At 45.4% G+C, this 17,141-nt stretch overlaps 1 protein-coding gene across 5 annotated transcripts in view; it reads left to right on the top strand.

The window, feature by feature from the left end:
• Positions 1 to 17,141, top strand: part of CSMD1 (CUB and Sushi multiple domains 1) — a 2,004,702-nt gene that overhangs the window by 1,562,313 nt on the left and 425,248 nt on the right. The gene's annotated exons all lie outside the window — the stretch shown is intronic.

The raw sequence follows: 17,141 nt of genomic DNA, 5'->3' as shown, positions 1-17,141 counted from the left end.
CTTTTGATTATAAGTCTCCCCAGGTGAGGGGGGTGCTAGGCATTTTGACAATAGAGTCAGAAGTCAGCGTGCTTAGAGCTTACCTGGTTTAGAGAAACAGTTTCGTTAGTCATAGTTCATACCATTTTCCTTGTGTACGAAACAGGAGTTACAGAAGAAATGCTTACAGTTCATAGAAACAATTTTGTGATTGCTTCTAAAAATACTGGTAGCCTCCTTTGGCTTGCTAATTCCATAGTTTAGGAATTCAACTAAGAAAAAAAACCAAATTCATTTTATCACATCATTTTATAGACAGTGAGAGCCATATATTGATGTTAGAACAGAGTGAGCTTAAAGATAGACAATACAAGTGTGCTTGTATTGCTACTTTACCTTTGCAAAGCTCCTCTAGAGGATATGTGTAAGTTTGTGGGTGGGGAACAAAGTGGTGTGCATAAAAACAATGTAGACAAATGAGAAAAATGGCGTATCAGCTGACAGATGTGTTATTTCAAGCACCTTTGTTGGAAACTTCTTCATCAGGTAGCTCTCAAATTTTACCAAAATTGTTACTATAGGTGAGAATGAAAATTACACCTATAAAACAACTCTTGGGATGAAGTTTTTTTAAAGCATTATTTAGTGAAATATATATGTGATATGTATATTTTATATATATAGCCTATATATATATATACACACGCTGAAGTTATTATTTATATATGTACTGACGTGTATATGAAATGAAACATATGTATTTTATATATATAGTCTGCTTTATATATATAGGTAAATACATAGATAAATATATATAAATATATATAGGCTGAAGTAATTATATATATTATATACACATATAATATACACAGGCTGTTTTATAATATAGGAGCTATATATTATAGAATATCTATATTATATATAGATATATCTATATTATATATAGAAATTATATAGAAATATATATGTTATATATATATATAATTTATAGAAAGCAAAAAATTGCGATAATTTGGTTAGAAATTTTAGTTTAAACAATGTAGTAGCCAAACTTATCAATAATTGAGTGTTAGGGGCTGAAGTAATTTGGTTACAGGTGTGTGTTGTATTGTTGCCATTGTTTTCCTGCTGGGAAATTGCACACTGACCCAACCAGGGCTTACGTGTCCTACCTCTGGACCAACAGGATTCACATGCGCTATTATTAAAACAAAATAAATACAAACACACGACAGTAACAAAACTGCATGCTGGAACAGTATTGAGCTTAAGGTCATTATTCATGTTGTTGACATCGAGTGGGTCGAAGGATCTGTGTAACAATACGCCGACATTCAGAACTGCCCGTCTTGAATAAAAATGTTTATCAGGAGAACCACCTACTCCAAGTTTCTAGTTTTTCCTGGGTTACACGTTGTGAGTAATTTATAAATTAGTGATGTGAAATATTTGACTGTATCAGTAGTATGAGCCAGGAGAGCGGATGGTGCAGTACAAGAGGACATTCGGTTATGATGGGGAGATGTGACACTTAAATTCTAGGTTTAGGGGCTCATGAGCTTGGGCTGCAGTGAGACACAGTGGCAGTTAGTTAGGGGTTATGAGCTGGGCTCAGACGGTTATGGGACTGGTGTGGGAAACATTTGCCATCAGTATCTGCCCCGGTAGGAACCCACGTGTTGTGGATGATGAACCACACAAAGGGTTGTGGAATCATTGAAGGTAGCAATGTGTGCTTCTAGATTATATCGTAGCTCTAGAAGGGACATCACATTTCTATTTTTCTACTGGGCACATGTACTGTCTTCCTACCTTTTCAGGCATTGTGAGTGTTCGAATGTAAAACCTTGTCTGACGTTGTCACCACCTGGATTCTAGAGCCAGATCCAATGGTATTCCGTTGGCTGAAAGGTTTTTTTTCCTTTGTTCTTCAGTGACCCCACAAACTATGTATATATATATTTTTGTTCCATATTCCTGCTTCCTTTACAATTTTAGTGATCGGAGCAAAGTAGAGTCCTTGTGGGGCTTACTAAATTGTGTTGATTTAAAAATGGAAAACGTTGTACTTTATTGATTCCAAAGTTGTAAGTGGAACTAGTTTTTCTTCCTCTAAATATATCCTGCATTTTAAGCCTCATACATTCGCTAGGGCTCTCAGCCAGGAGTGTCTTTCCATCACGTTTGGTTCTTTGTGACTCAGCTCAAAAGCATTCTCTCTGAGATGTATTTTTTTAATCTATCAGCATGTGTAGCTCCGTTTGGGGAAGGGGCTTTTCTGTAGGGAATTAGGAGCCAGCATAAAGGGGATTCATGCAAAGTGAGGTGAACGAGAACAAAAGCTATCTGGGGAAAGCAGGCTGCTCCATACTTTGGTGGGAAGGTTCCAGAAGAGTAGCAGATCCCGGGACAGGATCATGCCGAGGACAGAACTTGAGCCAAGAGATGTGAGCTAGAGCTCCAGTTTTTCGTCCGTTTGCTCTGCGTTTCTATGGCCCCTGATAGCCCCATCTCCAGTGAGAAGTGGGCACAGATCCCCTGCAGGCTCTTCTCCCAGCTCTGGAAAAATAGAAATCAACAGTTCCATGAATATTTGGTTTCTTTGGGACACTGATTCCAGGAATGATTAACAAGCCAAAAGAGAGGTGATTGCTACCTCTGATAATGAAATCCCTCCTCTGGGAATACGTCAGTGCCAAGATGGAAATGGGGAGACAAGGTAGCTAGGTTGTCAACAGTAGGGAACAGTTGAACGATGCCTAGAATAAAACTTTGCCAAGCACGGGACAGAGTAGCTCAGAGATGCTTACGTGCCAAGTGCTCCCTACATTTTATCAGAGAAGGGGAGAGATTCGTTTGTAACCACAGGCTCAAGTAGGAGGAAGATGGTTCCGGAGGGTCATGACTCGGTTTGCTTGAGGTCATACAGTCAGGTGGGCCATGGAGGAGTGAGGCACATCTTTGGACCAGAGTTGAGGACAGGCCGAGGGGCAGACACCCCCAGCCAACTTCTGTGACGGTAGTAAATCCTGACAGGCAGGATGTATGGATGAAAATGGAAGTCAGAAAATCAGATGATTTTCTGAATGTCGTATGGTCACAAGGGAAGGGCAGGTCCTGAAGAACAGTGCAGAGAGTTGCTTCCCCATCTCCCCAGCCCCGTGACTTTTTCTCTGCCGTCAGAAGGCTTGCTTGCAGTGGGGTCACATTAGTCCCAGACCAGAGCAACTGGGACTCTCTTGAAGTACTGAATGTTGAAAATAACTTGAAACTTTCCAACTGAAGGCCTGAAATATTATTTTCCCTGTTCTCATATGAATTCTTTTGCTTAATTTCTCTTTGCTACAGAGAGCAGATAGAATGAGAAAGAGAAGTTTCCCTTCCCCGGCACCATATATCCCAAGGCACTGGAGGAACTTGGGTGGCATGTGACTTGGGCAGAGCCAACCAGTTATATACTGTAGTGTGATACAGGAGTGCACAGAGGGAAAATCGGGAGAAAGACAGGAAAATAGAGAGTTTGGCTGATGAGATTTCTAATGAATTTGGTCTCTTAAGTATTTTTCAGACTAGGTCCAATTTGTTTTCATCTTCTGTCTAAAGTTCTTCAGATTTATACCATTGGAATGCAAATAATTTGAAACTTTTTGTTTGTTTGTTTATTTGTTTTTCTTATTCCTTGAAACAATCCCAAAGGTTAATTGCATCCTGAGTGCTTCCAACACTGCCTTCTGCTGCATGGACTTGAGTGTTGGGACAGAGAGGGTGTGGGCAGAATATGCATTTTCATGGGATTCTTCCCCATTTGCTTGGAAGTGAACTTTCACCAGCACCCCCACCGATAACAACTTTGATTTCTGTTTACATGCAATCGTTCATGTTCGCTGTAACTTGTTCTTACTGGGTTTCCTGCATCTTTCTTTTCTTTTTCTGGAGAAGTTAGTTTACTAACATTAGTGAAGGGTCTTCTTTTGGAATACAATTACACCTGAATGACTGTTCCAAAATCAGTGCAGAGAGGACAAGGGGAGCCACCCAACTGTATCCTGCAAAAATGTGACGGAGGAAGTTAGTGATCATTGCCTGATATGTACCTATAACCTCCATAATGGCTCACTTGGCTCTGGGCACATAGTAGGTCTCTGCCTGGGGTGGGGGCTGGGGCCACTGAAGGCCGTGCGTGCCCCCCACCGGCTCCCCTGTGACCCCACCCGACACTCCCCACTTCTTGGCACGCAGTCCCTTTATTCACAACGAACAGGCTTATGACGACCACTGCGAACCTTCACTTTCCTTCAAAGCTTCGCTCCTTAAATCTACACTATGTTTCCCCCCCTAGATCTCAGTCAACAAAAAGGGCTCGTGTTTTCTGCAACCGGCACTCCTTCAGGATCTCTCCTTCACAGACATCCTTCATCTGCACACATCCTTCCTTTCCACTGGCCTCAGAGAAGGCTGAGTGGACAACTCGTGTCCCCGGAGGGTCTCCTGCTGGATTTTCTTGTCCCCTTCGAGGGCTGGCTTATGAAGCAGACACCAGAATGCTTCTCTTGCTCATTGTCCTGTCCTCATGATTTATTCTCATTCAGGCCCCTTCCTGCCTCACTTAGAGGAAGGAAGGCAGCATCATTCTAGTGCTATCTTAGCCTTCAACCTTGTTTTGTAAAAAGTGTTCTCTGTAAAAAGCTCTGTTGGTCACGGTGGACAGACGTTCATCTCTAGCCAGCTTTTGGAAGTTTGAATGACGTCGGCTCAGGACCCTCTTTCAGCTTTCCAGCTCTGCATTTCTCAGCACTGCATTCTCAGAGAGGGCGCTCTGTGCGACGCAAAAGAAAAAGAAAACTTTGCATTCGGCTTGTCTGAGCTGCTCTGGTCCTAGTTCACAGTCCCACAGAACTGAAGGGAAGACACCTTCTCTGACATCAGGCTCAGTCCCCAGAGTGACTCAGTGGACCTGCCTGGGAGAGGTTCTGACCATCACCTCCTGGGTCCCCTCCAGGAAGAATCTGACCGGCCGTCTCCGGTTACCGGTCACCCCTGAAGCAGGGGCAGCACGTGCTCCCAGCCGCGTGGTTGCTGCGGCCACCCATTCAAAAGGACTGGGGCAGACCGGTTTGCAAAAGGAGAACCTGAGCAGCAAAGAACAAATAATTTTTATTTTTGTTAATGTTTATTTACCTTTGAGAGAGACAGAGAGAGACAGAGTGCTAGAGGGGAGGGGCAGAGAGAGAGGGAGACACAGAATCCCAAGCAGGCTCCAGGCTCTGAGCTGTGAGCACAGAGCCCAATGGCGAGATCGAACTCCCAAACCGTGAGATCATGCCCTGAGCTGAAGTCGGGTGCTTAACCGATTGAGCCACGCAGGTGCCCCAGAACAAATACATCTTTAAAAGAGACCAAAAATCAGATGTTCGCTACGTGACCCTACAGAAACCTCTGACCTTTTCTGTCTCCTGATGAACCGTGGCCCCCCATTGCCTACAGGGCTACAGACAAAATGCTTACTGGGCATTTCCGGGCCATTTGTAATCAGAGCCCCTCTGCCCCTAAATATTTTGATTTCTGCTTCATCTTTGAATACTACCTGATGTAGTGTATCTTTGAAAAAAACATAAGCCATTGTCCTTTTTTTTTTTTTTTTCTCTTTTGTTCATTCTGTACCCTTTTTCTGGGACTCTGCTATTCATCTTCACCGCTAAGTTTAGCATTTCATCAAAATGCTGAATTCTGTTGGAATTTGTGTCACGAGAAGAAAATGTGCTACTATTTTTCGCTAATTTGTGTTTGATCGACACAGAGTCACTTTGGTGTATCATTTTTCTTTTCTGCTGAGATCCTTTCATCATTTTATTGGGGCCTGGCATTCTTTGATCATTTCTATTGCTGTTTTGATGTTTTTAAATCCTCTTAGTAATGAGGTACTCAGACTAGAACAACTGATGCTGTGCAGCATTTTAGTTTTATTAAGAATGTTCTGCCTTCCTGAAGATGAATTCACATATTACCTTCTTTTTTTCTTTACATCTTCACCTCTTTAATAACAAGCCATTATGTGCAAGCAGACGGCGGGCTAATCATTTCCTTTCTTCCTCCAACTCAATTAGTGCCATAATTTTTCCACATGTTCTCAAAGTTCGAAGAAGGTTTATTAAGGATCCCACCTAGTTACTGAGCACAAGCAGTACAGGTTTGTATTTCCAACAAGTTATGCCGAATAGATACCAGAATTCCAAAGTCTGTGTCATCTCATCAAAGGTATTTCTGGGTATCAGAAATCATTTAAATCAGCGAAATCATTTAAAAGAAGGGCATATATTCCAGTTTCTGTTTCTTTTCCTTTTCTTCCTTTTTTTTTAATGAATTCATTAATTTATTTTTACTTTTTACAAGGAAAATTTTTTTTTTCTATCTGGTTTCCTAGACAGCCCTCCTTTTTGTCTACACGGCATGAAGCCTCCACCAGAGCAGTCTGTCTGTACGTGGAATTTAGCCACGACTCCAGCATTTTAACCCAGACTTTGCTTTCAGTTGCCAGTAGGACCAACGAGCTGATCGGTGACCATCTGAACAACTGTTTCGTTATCCGTGAAGTGGGGGTGATAGGTGGGGTTTTGTCGGGATACATTTGCATGAATCGTGACGAAAGCTCATTCAGGCCTGTGACAGGGTCCTCGGTTGGAAGCTGTGAATACACTGTGTGCTTTGCAAACAGGCTCAGTAAATATGCGGTTTACCTGAAGGGGTGTTCTCCGGGAAGGAAAACCGATTTTATAATCGGTCGTGCACTGGGCTTCGTCAATGCTTTTAGTTCCGGCTCGTGTCTCTCGCAGGGTCCAACCGGACAGCCTTACAATGCGCGTTCGTTCACCGTGTTCTCCCTTCAGCCCTCCCGCTTCCATCCCCCCCCACCCCCGAAGCTGTGGCTGTTTCTTTTCTCGAAGTCAATTCCATCACAGCAGACTTTTCAAATGAGTTTTCGGTCCGTTTCAACTTTGCTGCTATCTTTCCAAACTGTTCACTTTCTTGTCAAAAATGTAATTATCCGTCCGGGGCTGGGGCAGTATTTTTGGCTTTCCATGACGTCTGCGCTCCCAGCGGTGTGCTCAGAGCACACAGTCATTTCATCGTCTCGTCCAGGTAGCATCTCCTTTGGAGTCAAAACGACGGATCTGAATTTTATGTTTTTCCTTTTTCTACAGCAACCAAGTTGAATTACACTCTTTTGTTCAAGGATATAACCCCTCAGTTGCCACTGTGTTATTTTCTGCGTCTTTCCTCTGACTCTTATCCGTGACTATTTACACTGCTTTCCTACTTTTGCAGGCTTTATTAAAATGAATCAGAAACCCTCACTTGCCACACGGCCTTGTTTCCCCCATCCTCACCGTTGACAGTGGACGTCCTCCTGGACCATTGCAGCTGCCCCCCGCCCCCACTCATATGCTTTCTTTCCCCCCGGGCTTGCTCTTTTATGGTCTCTGATGCACAGATTCATCATCTTGCCTTCCGTGAGCTCTCTGCTCTGCCAACAGAACGTGTGATGACAGAGTCATGTCCTTACGTTGCTGCAGAGGCTTGGCCGTGCGGGTTCTGGGCTGTGGCGTTCAGTTCATCCTTGATAACTTACTTCCTCTTTGCTAGAACTGTCTGTGAAACGGGCATCATCACATCTCCCTGGCGGGGCTTTTGTGACCGTTCAATGAGATGCTGATATGCGTTGGCACGTAGGACTAGCTCCAGAGGGTAATACTACTCGACACACTTACCTTAGGGCCATCTAAAAAATTACATTTTCATCCCCCAGTGAGACGCAGATAATGTGACCGGACTATGCGACGACACGGTTTTCTCCTCCATCTTTCTGATGCGCTGTGAGGCCTGAAAGTCTTATTATAAAGCCGTTGGTTTTGATGGCCGTTGGTTGATGGATCCTGCCAGTATCTTAATTTATACTATTCCCTCTGCCTTTTGTTGTTGTTGTTGTTCTTCTTCTTCCAGTTTGTGGAGAAAGAGGGCCGGTTGTCCCGTAGAGATTGTCACCGTATCCGTTTTGCTGGTGTTCAGCAAAATCGCCATAATCGGTGCCGGGATGCAGAGGCTTGGTCGGACGCAAGTTTGTGTTCTCAGCAGGATGACTGTGCGTCTCAGGGTGGCTTTCCCGCCAGGAGACTCGGCCACCCTTCTGCAGTGACTGAACCTCCTCCCTGAATATGGCTGGGATGGAGACACCTAAATCCGACACGTCCCTCCCTCCATTGGTCACTACCAACGACGTCTTACAGATACCTCCGGGGGTGGGGCGGACAGTGATTACTTTTATTTCTGCATTATTGAGAGCTTGTGGATTGAAACGTGTCCAATGATCTTCAGTCCGTAGAACGTACTGTCTTTATTGATGCGAAAATTGTGCTCTTTTTGCCTTTTGGGACCTTCTCAACGTTGACTCCTGAGGACGTGGTGGCCGTCCTGCCATCTAGTAGAGCAGACATTCAGTACCCTCCTGCATAGTTCCTGCTCCAGGCCTGACGTCGGCCAATCACCCGAGAAAACGTGTGTTTCTTCAGGGGAAAATGATATTTTAGGACTCTAAGCTGAGTATTTGTAATGTCTGTTGTTTCTTGAACTTCTTATTCCTGGGCTCTGTCAGAGAGAGAGCGAGTGTAGGTGTATGTGTGTGTGTGTGTGAGTGTGAGTGTGTAAATATGTATGTGTTTCTCTGTGTGTGAATGTGTATGTGTGTGCATGTTATATGTGTTCATATGCATGAGACTGCATGTGTCTCCTTTTATGTGTGTGCATGTGGGTGTGTGTGCATGTGCTTGTGTGGGTGTGAATGTGTGTGTGCACACGTGTGTGGGTTTGCACGTGTGGTGTGTGTGTTATGCGTCTACGTACACGTGTTTGTGTGTCAATTTCTGTGTGGGTGCGTGTTTGTGTGCTTGTGCATGTGTGAGAACAGGCACGCGAGAGTTCACGCTGACACACCCAGCTGAGGGTCAGCGCCGGGAGGTTTTCTTACCTTCCTCCCTGTCACACCTCCACCCTGTGGCACCCAGAGTCCCTGTCCTCAACAAGTGTGGTGAGGGTCGAATTAGAACGCCAGGTGCCTCCTCCGGTGTCTGGTCTCCAGCACAGACGCAAGCCCCTGAGGACAGGGCCAGCGTTGCCGTCCCCGTGACGGGGCTGGGGACGACCTGGCAGGCGCTTTGCTCTTGTGTCTGCACTTGCTTCCCACCCGGCCGTCGAATTACTACGCTAACGGCTCTTGAGGTGTTCAGTGGGATCCGCGATTAGATTCGCTCATTTCACGCCTCGCGGTTTCGGTTGCTTCTAAGAGTATCTTGTGTTTCGTGATCGTGAGAAATGGTTTCATATTTACACGATTCCACAGTCACATCGGCCACATTGGGTTTAAAGTCTCAGTCTCCCCCTCCCCATGTCTTCCCCACTCACTACCCCCTTCCTCTGTGGCAAAACTGATTCTGTTGTATTCTTCAGTGTTTTGAGAATATAGACGTGTGTGTATGTTAGAAATAATACTATAATACAATATTGTTATGTGAGTCTACGGTGTTGTGTATAACCTACATGAATATTTGTGTCAACTCCTCCCAACTTAAATAAATGGTAATATGGTTTAGGGTATCTACCTTTTTCTTCCTATTTGATAAATTCTGGAGATCATTCCATAGCATTTTACTCTCTCTCTCTTTCTGTCTTTTCTTTCTTTCTGTCTTCTCTTTCTGTCTTTTCTTTCTTTCTGTTCTTTCTTTCTTTCTTTCTTTCTTTCCTTCCTTCCTTCCTTCCTTCCTTCCTTCCTTCCTTCCTTCTTTCTCTTTATCCCCACTCCCTCAATCTCTCCTCTCGTTCATTTTTTCCCTCTCTGTCTCTCTCTTCTTTTTCTCTTTTTCTCTTTTTCTCTCTCCCTCTCCCCCTTTCTTTCTTTTCCACCCTCTCTCCCTCTCTCTTGTCTCTCTCCCTCTCCCCCCTCTTTCTTTGTAATCTCTTTATCCCTCTCTCTGTCTCTCTTCCTCTCTCTCTCTTCCTTTGTATCTCTCTCTCTCCCTCCCTCCCTCCCTCCCTCCCTCCCTCTCCCTCTCTCTGTCTTCCAACCCATTGGAAGTTTATTTCCAGTCTTTTCTGTTAAAAATAGTCTGGCATAAATAACCCTATGAATTTTTCTTTTCACATGCTTTATTTTTTAAGCTACATGTTACATACAGCATGCAGAAAATAGTGGATATTCAAATTAAGATATATCTCATATATTCCAGAGAAATGAAGACTTATTTACAGCATAATACTAAAACAGGCGTGTTTATGGCATCTTTCTTCATAATAGAAGATTTGTAACTACCTAGATGTCGTTAAACATGCAAATGATTGGGACTCCTGGGTGGTTCAGTCAGTTAAGCAGCTGACTTCGGCTCAGGTCATGATCTCATGGTTTGTGAGTTCAAGCCCTGCGTCGGGCTCTGTGCTGACAGCTCGGAGCCTGGAGCCTGCTTCCGATTCTCTGTCTCCCTCTCTCTCTGCCCCCCCCCCCCCACTTGTGCTCTTTCTCTCTTTCAAAATAAATAAACATTAAAAAACAAAAACAAACAAAAACATGTAAATTATTGAGCAAACTGAGCATTGCGCACTGTGTGTACTCTTCAGCAGTGAGGAGGAAGAACCCAGTGATACACACAACGCTGAGTGAGTCTCCAGAGAGCTGGGCCACTACTTGTGAATGGTTACATGTCCTAAGATGCCATTTCTACAACATTCCATAGACATAAACAGCAGATTGGTAGTTGTCAGGGGTTGGGGAGGGGGCAGGGCTGGAAAGACGTGAGTGTGGCGGGAAAGCCCAGCAGCAGGGATCCTTGTGTTGATGGAGACATTCTACGTCTTGCCTGTTTCAATATCAACATCAAACCGTAGTGAGGGAAGACACTTATGGGGGAAACCAAATGCAGGTACACGGAGTCCTTGTTATTTCTTCCAGCTGTATTTGAACCTGCAATCATCCCCAAATCAAGTTTAGTTAAAGAATAACAAAACTCCGGTACGCCTGGGTGGCTCAGTCGGTTGGGCATCCAACTTCGGCTCAGGTCATGATCTCACGGTTGGTGAGTTGGAGCCCCGCGTCGGGCTCTGTGCTGACAGCTCGGAGCCTGGAGCCTGCTTCGAATCCTGTGTCTCCCCCTCTCTCTGACCCTCCCCCGTTCGTCTCTCTCTCTCTCAAAAAATAAACATTAAAATTAAAAAAAAAAAAGAATAACAAAACTCCATAGTAATTCTTCACCAAATCACAGATGGAAACTGAATACCCACTCCTTTCCCAACTCCACCTCTGTAACTTTTCTATTTAGGAGCTTCTGCAGACATGTAGTTCATGCGTGCGTGAAAACCTTGGGTTCGAAACAACGATGCATGAGCTGCACCCAACTGCAACTTGAGGCAGCTTTGTCGAGATAATCTGTTTGTTTGTTTTCCTTCTTACAGTTCTGAGAAAGGGAAAACATCAATGCTGTCAATAACATTTAATTACTATAATGTCATATGTGAATAACATAATCTGTTCTTTCACTGAGTTTCAGTTGCTAAGATTCAGCTTCTCGTTGGGTGCATTCCCTTGTATCAGAACATCAGCTTGGACTGATCTTAGTTTCCACTGTCCCATTGGAATAAATGTTTGTTAACCTTGTTTACCAATTATACAGCCCATCTAATTTGGCCATGGGAAAAGTCAGAACTGTGTAAATCGTCCAAGAGTCTGTTTTCTATGAAAGCCAACTCTACCTCGTAGATGAGATTTCCTGAGTTGAAACCAGTAATAATGGGGTGTGGTTGACACATGGAGAGCTGTGCGATCCTTCTGGAAACTTATCTTGTCTTCTGTAAATGATGGTGTTCGACAAAGATACATCATATCAAGTGAGCAGCAGATAGGATTTTTATGAGTTTTCCCCTTGAACAATATTATGATAAATTCATACAATAGCATTTGATTTTCTCCCCTCTCTACCAGGAGGATCAAGCAAAGAAAATGAGTTCGCCCTTCAGCCTTTGAAGCTTTTCGATGCATGACAACCACAATCTAGTGATAAGAATTAAGCCCCACACTTTAAATGAGCAATAAGTCAGTTTTTCAAGCTGTCTCCTTTAGTGTTCCTGTCTGCATTTTTTTTCCTTCTCTTTCTGAGCCACGTTATTATTTCATATTATCGTTTTTCACATTAATTCTTTGGAGAAGCAATACATAACGTGGGTAATAAAATAATGATTGACATAACCTTAGATTTTCTTAATCATAACATATTGGCCCTTTGGAAAAGTTTTACAGCCACTGACAACATCACTTTTGAGAAGAGAAGGAACCCCTTTTAGACTTGCTCCTAAGAATGCTGTCAACACATTGAAAATAATTTCCTCTGCCCAGAAATGTGTCATGTGTATAGCAGGATACAAAGTATCATACTTTTGCCACTTTGAGAAATGGATAATCATGATGTTGTAGTGTTTAGTATCAGAATAAAATACATAGGAGATACAGAAAGCTTAAAAAAGGACAGGAAACAACCACAAAGCTAACACCACTCCATAGCAGATCCAATTTGAATCGTTGATTTCCAGGCACTGTCTTGAGGGCTGTGGACAGAGAAGTTAAAATGTACAAGGAACCAGGACTCACGGGATCTGCATTCCCATCAGGAACGCGGGTGCCCCCCCACCCCACATTCCACTCGGGAAGGCAGGGGTCCTGCCTGCAGCTCCTGTCAAACCAGACTTGGGGCCAGGGTCTGGCATAGAGGTAAGGTCCCCTCCCTGCCCCATCAATAGTAATGTATTATTTGACGGGCTGCCCCTGATAGCAACGCGTAACACGTCTCCTTGCTTTTCAGGCGTAGATTTTTTTCACATTCACATTTTCACGTCTCTGATTCGGCTTGTGTCTTACAATCATTAATAAGGAGACCTCATGGTACTTTTTTATTTTCTTTCTCAGTGTTGCGTGAAATCCTTCTGCGTCTCATAACTGACGGTATCTGAGACCCGCTGTTCTTGCAGGTGGTGACAAGTGCAGTGGAGGGAGATGTCAGGAGGTGGGTCGGGGGCAGAGTGAGAGGAGTTCTGGGCGCTCGGGCGGCAGGCGGCAGGGCCTGTCTCTCTGCGGGGAGACTAGCTGAGCTGGGTGAGGCGGGCGACAAGCCGTGGGGCCGTGTGAGGACCGTTTGGGCAGGAAGCCCCGCAGGTGTGGCATGGTGGGATGCCATGTGGGACGGCAGTGGGATGTGGGCTGGTGGGCTGGGGGCAGGGTGGTCTGTGGAAAGGCCAGGAGGCCGGGGGTCGCCGCGGGGGAGAGTTTGAGGGTGAGCCGTCTCAGGCCAGGCAGGAGCAAGACCACGAAGGTCCACGCACCGGCCCTGCGCTCAGCTCTCTGGGAAGCCCCCGGAGTCGCCAGGGGGCGGTGGCCTGATCTGACGCACGTTGTTGGAGGAACAGTCTGAGTGGTGTGCGAAGTTTAGACTGTGGGGAGGGGGAGAGACTGGAGGGGAGGCAGGAGGCCGGGCGGAGGGTCAGGCGGATATGGCAGGCGGAGCGGACACAAAATGCGGGCAGGGGGGTCTCCATGCGAGAGCAGGTTCAGGGGACAGGGCCGAAGGGACGAGCCGGACCGCCGTGCTGTGAGGCCGGGGCGCCCCGGGCAAACACCTGCAGCCCCCAGATGCTCACGGCGGGAGGTGGGTGGCGTCGTGGGAAGGCGCTCCCGGGGCCGGGAGCTGAGCTGGGAATCTCCCCTGGCCATCATGCCTGCTCTCCCTCGCCCCTGGGCTCTGTGCTGCCAGGATGGGAGGCAGCAGCCTGTCCCCTAGGTGTCACCGGTGGGGAGTGACAGAGGGGCCCGGCGAGTCAGAGCACACGGAGGCGGGCCGTTCATCTCTGGAGCCCCTTCTTGCGGGACGGCCCGGGAGCAGCGTCGCCGGGGCGGCCCTTCCTCTCTGCTGAGCCGCCTCCCCTGCCGCCATCACCCCGGGGTGACCCTGTCTGCTGGCCCGGGCACAGTCTCAACCCGCCCGCGTAGTTCACTCAGACCCAAGCACAGATGTGCCCCCCAGCCCCTGTGATGCAACCCGCCTGCATTCACCCCTCCGAGCGTGCCGTTCCCTCCCGGGACTCCGGCTGGTAGACGGGTCAGCAGGACGGTCGAGGAAGCGAGTGTCCGGATGAAAAGAAGACGGCAGTAGAGGTGACTGCAGAGCCGGGTCAGCGGGGAGACGAGGGCGGCTGGCCGGTGATGGGGGTTCAGGGGGAAGGGAGAGCAGGCCAGTCACGTGGAGAGCGAACATGGCGAAGGAGGGTTGTTGTTTTCCACCTGTTAGGCTGGGGAGGTGACAGACGCAGCTGGTGTTCGTCACTTACAGGGACACGTCTGGACTTCAGATGGAAGGAATAACGATGTTGAAGCAGCTGTACTTAAACATAGTGAACTCGCGTAGGGGACCGTCAGGGAGCACTGTTTCCTTTGGCACAGGCTTGTGTGGAATGAGCAATATTGAAAGAGTGAGATGGCTTTCTAATCGCTCTGAAGAAATGAAACAGAAAAAAATCATAAAACCGGCTTGATGCTTAGTTTTGCCAGTAAGTGTATGAACATCAACTACTAATTAGATAAATTTTGCATTAGGGATTATATTGGCCTGAAAATGAAGAACTTAAAAAATGAAAAAAATATGTTGAATTATTTCCTACAGATGTATCATTCTGAAGGGCAGTGGCATGGATAGGGAAGGCTCGGGATCATTTACTTCCTGTCCTGGATTTGTCTCACACTTTAGCACGAGGAAACCTCAGTTTCCCCGGAAGCTCTGAAAGTCGCAGAATGCTGTTGGGACCTCAGATCCGGTAACCTGTTTTCTTCTGGGGTATGCCAACGATGGCCTTCAGGTGCTGTCAACTTACAGGAAAGCAGAGGAACCTGTGACCTAAAAAGGGAATATTCAGGTCTCCAGAGGGGATATTTGGCCTGGGAGCCATCTGAAGCGGTGAAGAGGTGGTCACCCCTGACCACAGTGGATCCTCAGTGTTGGAGTAACCAGAGGGCAGCGCATGATTGAATTCCCCGTACAAGAGGGGCTCACGGAGCCACCATCGCTGGCCTGTTGGTCTTTCTTCCTTGTCTTCTTTCAGTGGGGAGATTAAAAGCCACTGCACGCATGAATCTAGCTTAAGATGAAAACAGAAAGGAAGGGAGGGAAGAAGGAAGGAAGGAAGAGAGAGAAAGGAAGGGAGGGAAGAAGGAAGGCAAGAGAGAGAAAGGAAGGGAGGGAGGAAGGAAGGAAAGAGAGAGAAGGGAAGGGAGGGAGGAAGGAAGGAAAGTGGGGAGGCAGACATTCTGTCATCGTCTACAGGAAGGAAAACAGCGGATCCACCCTGGATGTTAAATGGCTGCCTGACAGGCTGAGGCACAGGAGGTGCCCTGGCCCCTGTTAGGTTGTGGCCCCCACGCCTGGCTTTCTAAGAGAACAATTCAGACTGCTCAACAAAAGAGGCCTCGCAAAGTACACACCCCAACGGTGCTAATTATACAAGCGTGGGATCTTGAGAAGCGAAGCCAGAAGCAAACCGCCCACACCACACGGCAGCACCACAAACAAAGAAGAAAATGTCAATTTAGGAACAAAGGGAAAATTAAGAAAATGTTGTTGACTTAATTCCCGACTTGAAAAGCAGAAATAATTCTGATAGGGAAGAGTTGTAGGAAAAATGCTACGCCGTGGAAGGCCCTGTTAAGGAAATAAAGATAAAGCTGAAAGATCAGAGAAGTTGGAAGTAAACAAGGAATTCGGAGGAAACGGAAAAGAAACTACATCTGTAGGTCATGACCCACAAGACTCATCAAATAAGGTTTCTTTATTTCATTGTTTCTTTAAAACTTCTTTTAAAGTTTTATCAGAATGTGAGTTTCTAGCCTCTTAAACTCTGCATAAAAGGTATTTCTTAGATTATAATTTAAGAAAAATTGGTTACTATTATAGCATTTTTCAGCAAACTAATTTTTTTCATTGATTTGTCCCCACATCTTATAATGATTGTTGTATACTGTATGCTCTTGGGAAAGGCTGACAGTAACACCTTATCCATTGAGAGTGTATGTGCTTCATTGATTGAATGGCCATGCTCTGATGGCATGTGTGTTTAGTCATTACAAATATATCAAATATGTCACAGCAGACCCATCTCACGGAAACTGTGTGGAGTAGCAATAAGCTTCCGTTTTGAAAGTGATTCACTTCCATTAATAAGAAGTAGTGACAGGGGCACCCGGGTGGCTCAGTCCGTTAAGCACCCGACTTCGGCTCAGGTCACAATCTCACGGTTCGTGAGTTCGAGCCCCACGTCGGGCTCTGTGCTGGCAGCTCAGAGCCTGGAGCCTGCTTCGGGTTCTGTGTCCCCTCTCTCTCTCTGTCCCTCCCCTGCTTGTGCTCTATTTGTCTCTGTCTCTCAATAATAAATAAACGTTAAAAAAAAAAAAAAAAAGTAGTGACTATCTTCTTGAGATTCCCATTTGTGTTTGGGCCAAAGGACTTGGCCACAATTCTCTACAAAAGCTATAAATTCACTTGCTTGACAATACTTAAGAATAATCACTTTACATGGTTTTTCCTTTGACCTTCTACATTTTCTTTGCATACATTCCCCAACTCAAATATTTTATTTAAAAATTTGTTTCTTTAAAATGAATTCCGTTATTTCCCGATCATATTCCGCTCCCTTTCTATGCCTCTTCACTGCCATAATATCTATAATAAAAAGGGAGGAAATCATTACCAGACAATCTGTTAAGTCAGTATTCTGGTGATTTGTTGATTGATAACTACCAGTTGGGTTCTGAAACTCTTTCTTAGACCATATCATTATGTTACGATATTTAGAATAGGCAACTGCAAGAATTAAACAGACCAAATGGCATTCACCTAAAGAGCTTTGATATAATCACATTAAAGTCTGATACTGTTAAGCATCTATTTACATATGGAAAATGATTGCATTCACTGTGTCACTGCGGTAAATAACAGACTGCTGCAGAGGGCAGCCGGTGATATTTTATCTTTTGCTGTAGGAGTGCTTATCACTAGGCTGATAGAGAGTACTGGGTATATGCTATGAAACTT

The sequence above is a fragment of the Panthera pardus genome, unplaced genomic scaffold (genome assembly GCF_024362965.1).
Source record: "Panthera pardus isolate Hobbes unplaced genomic scaffold, ASM2436296v1 HiC_scaffold_13, whole genome shotgun sequence".
NCBI classification, from domain to species: domain Eukaryota; kingdom Metazoa; phylum Chordata; class Mammalia; order Carnivora; family Felidae; genus Panthera; species Panthera pardus.
Note: the sequence above shows the minus strand (reverse complement) of the source record. Positions and strands in the feature narration are given on the sequence as shown.